Here is a 7,500-nt window from a genome sequence, read left to right on the forward strand (position 1 = left end):
CCGCGTCATCCTTGTCACGTGGCGCAAAAATATATTTAAAAAGGGGAATGCAACACGAGGACTTCCCAGGAGGTCACCCATCCTAGTACTACTCTCGCCCAAGCACGCTTAACTTCGGAGTTCTGATGGGATCCGGTGCTTTAGTGCAGGTATGATCGCATCCAACATGCAACTATCTATTTGTTCCTTATGCTTGCCCCTACTACTACTACTACTAGTACTACTACTACTACTATTACTACTACTACTACTACTCCTACTACTACTACTAGTCGTTGGGTGTCATGCACGGTGGGAAAAGTCACAGAGGTCGTGGCGGTGCTCGTGTTGTCGAGGTAGAGAGGGAGCGGTGAAATTCTTGTGTTAAACTCGTCTCCGTTCTCGAGGCAAATGTGGCAATGGACACGGGAGGGGCAAGCTAAAACATATCACATACGTCAAAAATAAGAAAACTAGTAAACGTCAAAAATAAGAAAACGAGGTCATATAGATCACGGTCCCGCGTCATCCTTGTCACGTGGCGCAAAAATATATTTAAAAAGGGGAATGCAACACGAGGACTTCCCAGGAGGTCACCCATCCTAGTACTACTCTCGCCCAAGCACGCTTAACTTCGGAGTTCTGATGGGATCCGGTGCTTTAGTGCTGGTATGATCGCATCCGACATGCAACTATCTATTTGTTCCTTATGCTTGCCCCTACTACTACTACTACTACTACTACTAGTCGTTGGGTGTCATGCGCGGTGGGAAAAGTCACAGAGGTCGTGGCGGTGCTCGTGTTGTCGGGGTAGAGAGGGAGCGGTGAAATTCTTGTGTTAAACTCGTCTCCGTTCTCGAGGCAAATGTGGCAATGGACACGGGAGGGGCAAGCTAAAACATATCACAAACGTCAAAAATAAGAAAACTAGTAAACGTCAAAAATAAGAAAACGAGGTCATATAGATCACGGTCCCGTGTCATCCTTGTCACGTGGCGCAAAAATATATTTAAAAAGGGAAATGCAACACGAGGTCACCCATCCTAGTACTACTCTCGCCCAAGCACGCTTAACTTCGGAGTTCTGATGGGATCCGGTGCTTCAGTGCTGGTATGATCGCATCTGACATGCAACTATCTATTTGTTCCTTATGCTTGCCCCTACTACTACTGCTACTACTGCTACTACTGCAACTACTACTACTACTACTACTAGTCGTTGGGTGTCATGCGCGGTGGGAAAAGTGAGAGAGGTCGTGGCGGTGCTCGTGTTGTCGGGGTAGAGAGGGAGCGGTGAAATTCTTGTGTTAAACTCGTCTCCGTTGTCGAGGCAAATGTGGCAATGGACACGGGAGGGGCAAGCTAAAACATATCACAAACGTCAAAAATAAGAAAACTAGTAAACGTCAAAAATAAGAAAACGAGGTCATATAGATCACGGTCCCGCGTCATCCTTGTCACGTGGCGCAAAAATACTACTGCAACTACTACTACTACTACTACTACTAGTCGTTGGGTGTCATGCGCGGTGGGAAAAGTCAGAGAGGTCGTGGCGGTGCTCGTGTTGTCGGGGTAGAGAGGGAGCGGTGAAATTCTTGTGTTAAACTCGTCTCCGTTGTCGAGGCAAATGTGGCAATGGACACGGGAGGGGCAAGCTAAAACATATCACAAACGTCAAAAATAAGAAAACTAGTAAACGTCAAAAATAAGAAAACGAGGTCATATAGATCACGGTCCCGCGTCATCCTTGTCACGTGGCGCAAAAATATATTTAAAAAGGGGAATGCAACACGAGGACTTCCCAGGAGGTCACCCATCCTAGTACTATTCTCGCCCAAGCACGCTTAACTTCGGAGTTCTGATGGGATCCGGTGCTTTAGTGCTGGTATGATCGCATCCGACATGCAACTATCTATTTGTTCCTTATGCTTGCCCCTACTACTACTACTACTAGTACTACTACTACTACTACTACTACTACTACTACTACTACTACTACTAGTCGTTGGGTGTCATGCGCGGTGGGAAAAGTCACAGAGGTCGTGGCGGTGCTCGTGTTGTCGGGGTAGAGAGGGAGCGGTGAAATTCTTGTGTTAAACTCGTCTCTGTTCTCGAGGCAAATGTGGCAATGGACACGGGAGGGGCAAGCTAAAACATATCACAAACGTCAAAAATAAGAAAACTAGTAAACGTCAAAAATAAGAAAACGAGGTCATATAGATCACGGTCCCGCGTCATCCTTGTCACGTGGCGCAAAAATATATTTAGAAAGGGGAATGCAACACGAGGACTTCCCAGGAGGTCACCCATCCTAGTACTACTCTCGCCCAAGCACGCTTAACTTCGGAGTTCTGATGGGATCCGGTGCTTTAGTGCTGGTATGATCGCATCCGACATTCAACTATCTATTTGTTCCTTATGCTTGCCCCTACTACTACTACTACTAGTACTACTACTACTACTACTATTACTACTACTACTACTACTACTACTACTAGTCGTTGGGTGTCATGCGCGGTGGGAAAAGTCACAGAGGTCGTTGCGGTGCTCGTGTTGTCGGGATAGAGAGGGAGCGGTGTAATTCTTGTGTTAAGCTCGTCTCCGTTCTCGAGGCAAATGTGGCAATGGACACGGGAGGGGCAAGCTAAAACATATCACAAACGTCAAAAATAAGAAAACTAGTAAACGTCAAAAATAAGAAAACGAGGTCATATAGATCACGGTCCCGTGTCATCCTTGTCATGTGGCGCAAAAATATATTTAAAAAGGGGAATGCAACACGAGGACTTCCCAGGAGGTCACCCATCCTAGTACTACTCTCGCCCAAGCACGCTTAACTTCGGAGTTCTGATGGGATCCGGTGCTTTAGTGCTGGTATGATCGCATCCGACATGCAACTATCTATTTGTTCCTTATGCTTGCCCCTACTACTACTTCTACTACTGCTACTACTGCTACTACTACTACTACTACTAGTCGTTGGGTGTCATGCGCGGTGGGAAAAGTCAAAGAGGTCGTGGCGGTGCTCGTGTTGTCGGGGTAGAGAGGGAGCGGTGAAATTCTTGTGTTAAACTCGTCTCCGTTGTCGAGGCAAATGTGGCAATGGACACGGGAGGGGCAAGCTAAAACATATCACAAACGTCAAAAATAAGAAAACTAGTAAACGTCAAAAATAAGAAAACGAGGTCATATAGATCACGGTCCCGCGTCATCCTTGTCACGTGGCGCAAAAATACTACTGCAACTACTACTACTACTACTACTACTAGTCGTTGGGTGTCATGCGCTGTGGGAAAAGTCAGAGAGGTCGTGGCGGTGCTCGTGTTGTCGGGGTAGAGAGGGAGCGGTGAAATTCTTGTGTTAAACTCGTCTCCGTTGTCGAGGCAAATGTGGCAATGGACACGGGAGGGGCAAGCTAAAACATATCACAAACGTCAAAAATAAGAAAACTAGTAAGCGTCAAAAATAAGAAAACGAGGTCATATAGATCACGGTCCCGCGTCATCCTTGTCACGTGGCGCAAAAATATATTTAAAAAGGGGAATGCAACACGAGGACTTCCCAGGAGGTCACCCATCCTAGTACTACTCTCGCCCAAGCACGCTTAACTTCGGAGTTCTGATGGGATCCGGTGCTTTAGTGCTGGTATGATCACATCCGACATGCAACTATCTATTTGTTCCTTATGCTTGCCCCTACTACTACTACTACTACTAGTACTACAACTACTACTACTATTACTACTACTACTACTAGTCGTTGGGTGTCATGCGCGGTGGGAAAAGTCACAGAGGTCGTGGCGGTGCTCGTGTTGTCGGGGTAGAGAGGGAGCGGTGAAATTCTTGTGTTAAACTCGTCTCCGTTCTCGAGGCAAATGTGGCAATGGACACGGGAGGGGCAAGCTAAAACATATCACAAACGTCAAAAATAAGAAAACTAGTAAACGTCAAAAATAAGAAAACGAGGTCATATAGATCACGGTCCCGCGTCATTCTTGTCACGTGGCGCAAAAATATATTTAAAAAGGGGAATGCAACACGAGGACTTCCTAGGAGGTCACCCATCCTAGTACTACTCTCGCCCAAGCACGCTTAACTTCGGTCACCCATCCTAGTACTACTCTCGCCCAAGCACGCTTAACTTCGGAGTTCTGATGGCATCCGGTGCTTTAGTGCTGGTATGATCGCATCCGACATGCAACTATCTATTTGTTCCTTATGCTTGCCCCTACTACTACTACTACTAGTACTACTACTACTACTACTAGTACTACTACTACTACTACTACTAGTACTACTGCTACTACTGCAACTACTACTACTACTACTAGTCGTTGGGTGTCATGCGCGGTGGGAAAAGCCACAGAGGTCGTGGCGGTGCTCGTGTTGTCGGGGTAGAGAGTGAGCGGTGAAATTCTTGTGTTAAACTCGTCTCCGTTCTCGGGGCAAATGTGGCAATGGACACGGGAGGGGCAAGCTAAAACATATCACAAACGTCAAAAATAAGAAAACTAGTAAACGTCAAAAATAAGAAAACGAGGTCATATAGATCACGGTCCCGCGTCATCCTTGTCACGTGGCGCAAAAATATATTTAAAAAGGGGAATGCAACACGAGGACTTCCCAGGAGGTCACGCATCCTAGTACTACTCTCGCCCAAGCACGCTTAACTTCGGAGTTCTGATGGGATCCGGTGCTTTAGTGATGGTATGATCGCATCCGACATGCAACTATCTATTTGTTCCTTATGCTTGCCCCTACTACTACTACTACTAGTACTACTACTACTACTACTAGTACTACTAGTACTACTACTACTACTACTACTACTACTACTACTAGTCGTTGGGTGTCATGCGCGGTGGGAAAAGTCACAGAGGTCGTTGCGGTGCTCGTGTTGTCGGGGTAGAGAGGGAGCGGTGTAATTCTTGTGTTAAACTCGTCTCCGTTCTCGAGGCAAATGTGGCAATGGACACGGGAGGGGCAAGCTAAATAATATCAAAAACGTCAAAAATAAGAAAACTAGTAAACGTAAAAAATAAGAAAACGAGGTCATATAGATCACGGTCCCGCGTCATCCTTGTCACGTGGCGCAAAAATATATTTAAAAAGGGGAATGCAACACGAGGACTTCCCAGGAGGTCGTGGCGGTGCTCGTGTTGTCGGGGTAGAGAGGGAGCGGTGAAATTCTTGTGTTAAACTCGTCTCCGTTGTCGAGGCAAATGTGGCAATGGACACGGGAGGGGCAAGCTAAAACATATCACAAACGTCAAAAATAAGAAAACTAGTAAACGTCAAAAATAAGAAAACGAGGTCATATAGATCACGGTCCCGCGTCATCCTTGTCACGTGGCGCAAAAATATATTTAAAAAGGGGAATGCAACACAAGGATTTCCCAGGAGGTCACCCATCCTAGTACTACTCTCGCCCAAGCACGCTTAACTTCGGAGTTCTAATGGGATCCGGTGCTTTAGTGCTGGTATGATCGCATCCGACATGCAACTATCTATTTGTTCCTTATGCTTTCCCCTACTACTACTGCTACTAGTACTACTACTACTACTACTACTACTAGTTGTTGGGTGTCATGCGCGGTGGGAAAAGTCAGAGAGGTCGTGGCGGTGCTCGTGTTGTCGGGGTAGAGAGGGAGCGGTGAAATTCTTGTGTTAAACTCGTCTCCGTTGTCGAGGCAAATGTGGCAATGGACACGGGAGGGGCAAGCTAAAACATATCACAAACGTCAAAAATAAGAAAACTAGTAAGCGTCAAAAATAAGAAAACGAGGTCATATAGATCACGGTCCCGCGTCATCCTTGTCACGTGGCGCAAAAATATATTTAAAAAGAGGAATGTAACACGAGGACTTCCCAGGAGGAAAAATAAGAAAACTAGTAAACGTCAAAAATAAGAAAACGAGGTCATATAGATCACGGTCCCGCGTCATCCTTGTCACGTGGCGCAAAAATATATTTAAAAAGGGGAATGCAACACAAGGATTTCCCAGGAGGTCACCCATCCTAGTACTACTCTCGCCCAAGCACGCTTAACTTCGGAGTTCTAATGGGATCCGGTGCTTTAGTGCTGGTATGATCGCATCCGACATGCAACTATCTATTTGTTCCTTATGCTTTCCCCTACTACTACTGCTACTAGTACTACTACTACTACTACTACTACTAGTTGTTGGGTGTCATGCGCGGTGGGAAAAGTCAGAGAGGTCGTGGCGGTGCTCGTGTTGTCGGGGTAGAGAGGGAGCGGTGAAATTCTTGTGTTAAACTCGTCTCCGTTGTCGAGGCAAATGTGGCAATGGACACGGGAGGGGCAAGCTAAAACATATCACAAACGTCAAAAATAAGAAAACTAGTAAGCGTCAAAAATAAGAAAACGAGGTCATATAGATCACGGTCCCGCGTCATCCTTGTCACGTGGCGCAAAAATATATTTAAAAAGAGGAATGTAACACGAGGACTTCCCAGGAGGTCACCCATCCTAGTACTACTCTCGCCCAAGCACGCTTAACTTTGGAGTTCTGATGGGATCCGATGCTTTAGTGCTGGTATGATCGAATCCGACATGCAACTATCTATTTGTTCCTTATGCTTGCCCCTACTACTACTACTACTACTAGTACTACTACTACTACTAGTACTACTACTACTACTAGTACTACTACTACTACTATTACTACTACTACTACTACTACTACTACTACTACTACTACTACTAGTCGTTGGGTGTCATGCGCGGTGGGAAAAGTCACAGAGGTCGTGGCGGTGCTCGTGTTGTCGGGGTAGAGAGGGAGCGGTGAAATTCTTGTGTTAAACTCGTCTCCGTTCTCGAGGCAAATGTGGCAATGGATAGGGGAGGGGCAAGCTAAAACATATCACAAACGTCAAAAATAAGAAAACTAGTAAACGTCAAAAATAAGAAAACGAGGTCATATAGATCACGGTCCCGTGTCATCCTTGCACGTGGCGCAAAAATATATTTAAAAAGGGGAATGCAACACGAGGACTTCCCAGGAGGTCACCCATCCTAGTACTACTCTCGCCCAAGCACGCTTAACTTCGGAGTTCTGATGGGATCCGGTGCTTTAGTGCTGGTATGATCGCATCCGACATCCAACTATCTATTTGTTCCTTATGCTTGCCCCTACTACTACTGCTACTACTGGTACTACTGCTACTACTACTACTACTACTACTACTACTAGTCGTTGGGTGTCATGCGCGGTGGGAAAAGTCAGAGAGGTCGTGGCGGTGCTCGTGTTGTCGGGGTAGAGAGGGAGCGGTGAAATTCTTGTGTTAAACTCGTCTCCGTTGTCGAGGCAAATGTGGCAATGGACACGGGAGGGGCAAGCTAAAACATATCACAAACGTCAAAAATAAGAAAACTAGTAAACGTCAAAAATAAGAAAACGAGGTCATATAGATCACGGTCCCGCGTCATCCTTGTCACGTGGCGCAAAAATATATTTAAAAAGGGTAATGCAACACGAGGACTTCCCAGGAGGTCACCCATC

At 46.1% G+C, this 7,500-nt stretch overlaps 12 non-coding genes and 2 pseudogenes across 12 annotated transcripts in view; all 14 read right to left on the reverse strand.

Moving 5' to 3' along the window:
* Positions 1–44: 44 nt before the first annotated feature.
* LOC123416655 lies at positions 45–163 on the reverse strand. The gene has a single exon (XR_006616263.1). It is a non-coding gene; the product is annotated as a 5S ribosomal RNA (ribosomal RNA).
* A 380-nt stretch (positions 164–543) lies between these two features.
* Positions 544–662, reverse strand: LOC123416570. The gene has a single exon (XR_006616182.1). It is a non-coding gene; the product is annotated as a 5S ribosomal RNA (ribosomal RNA).
* A 335-nt stretch (positions 663–997) lies between these two features.
* Positions 998–1,103, reverse strand: LOC123416549 (annotated as a pseudogene).
* Positions 1,104–1,758: 655 nt separating this feature from the next.
* On the reverse strand, positions 1,759–1,877 carry LOC123416675. The gene has a single exon (XR_006616282.1). It is a non-coding gene; the product is annotated as a 5S ribosomal RNA (ribosomal RNA).
* Positions 1,878–2,251: 374 nt separating this feature from the next.
* On the reverse strand, positions 2,252–2,370 carry LOC123416572. The gene has a single exon (XR_006616184.1). It is a non-coding gene; the product is annotated as a 5S ribosomal RNA (ribosomal RNA).
* Positions 2,371–2,747: 377 nt separating this feature from the next.
* On the reverse strand, positions 2,748–2,866 carry LOC123416573. The gene has a single exon (XR_006616185.1). It is a non-coding gene; the product is annotated as a 5S ribosomal RNA (ribosomal RNA).
* A 652-nt stretch (positions 2,867–3,518) lies between these two features.
* On the reverse strand, positions 3,519–3,637 carry LOC123416693. Its single transcript, XR_006616299.1, has one exon. It is a non-coding gene; the product is annotated as a 5S ribosomal RNA (ribosomal RNA).
* A 368-nt stretch (positions 3,638–4,005) lies between these two features.
* On the reverse strand, positions 4,006–4,169 carry LOC123416529 (annotated as a pseudogene).
* A 410-nt stretch (positions 4,170–4,579) lies between these two features.
* Positions 4,580–4,698, reverse strand: LOC123416247. Its single transcript, XR_006615920.1, has one exon. It is a non-coding gene; the product is annotated as a 5S ribosomal RNA (ribosomal RNA).
* A 654-nt stretch (positions 4,699–5,352) lies between these two features.
* LOC123416966 lies at positions 5,353–5,471 on the reverse strand. Its single transcript, XR_006616556.1, has one exon. It is a non-coding gene; the product is annotated as a 5S ribosomal RNA (ribosomal RNA).
* A 486-nt stretch (positions 5,472–5,957) lies between these two features.
* Positions 5,958–6,076, reverse strand: LOC123416967. Its single transcript, XR_006616557.1, has one exon. It is a non-coding gene; the product is annotated as a 5S ribosomal RNA (ribosomal RNA).
* A 353-nt stretch (positions 6,077–6,429) lies between these two features.
* Positions 6,430–6,548, reverse strand: LOC123416425. The gene has a single exon (XR_006616086.1). It is a non-coding gene; the product is annotated as a 5S ribosomal RNA (ribosomal RNA).
* Positions 6,549–6,975: 427 nt separating this feature from the next.
* On the reverse strand, positions 6,976–7,094 carry LOC123416574. The gene has a single exon (XR_006616186.1). It is a non-coding gene; the product is annotated as a 5S ribosomal RNA (ribosomal RNA).
* Positions 7,095–7,462: 368 nt separating this feature from the next.
* LOC123416229 overlaps positions 7,463–7,500 on the reverse strand; it is a 119-nt gene continuing 81 nt past the window's right edge. Inside the window, exon 1 of the ribosomal RNA XR_006615903.1 lies at positions 7,463–7,500. This exon is cut by the window's right edge and continues 81 nt beyond it. This is a non-coding gene — a ribosomal RNA (5S ribosomal RNA).

This window comes from Hordeum vulgare, unplaced genomic scaffold, assembly GCF_904849725.1.
Source record: "Hordeum vulgare subsp. vulgare unplaced genomic scaffold, MorexV3_pseudomolecules_assembly, whole genome shotgun sequence".
NCBI classification, from domain to species: Eukaryota; Viridiplantae; Streptophyta; class Magnoliopsida; order Poales; family Poaceae; genus Hordeum; species Hordeum vulgare.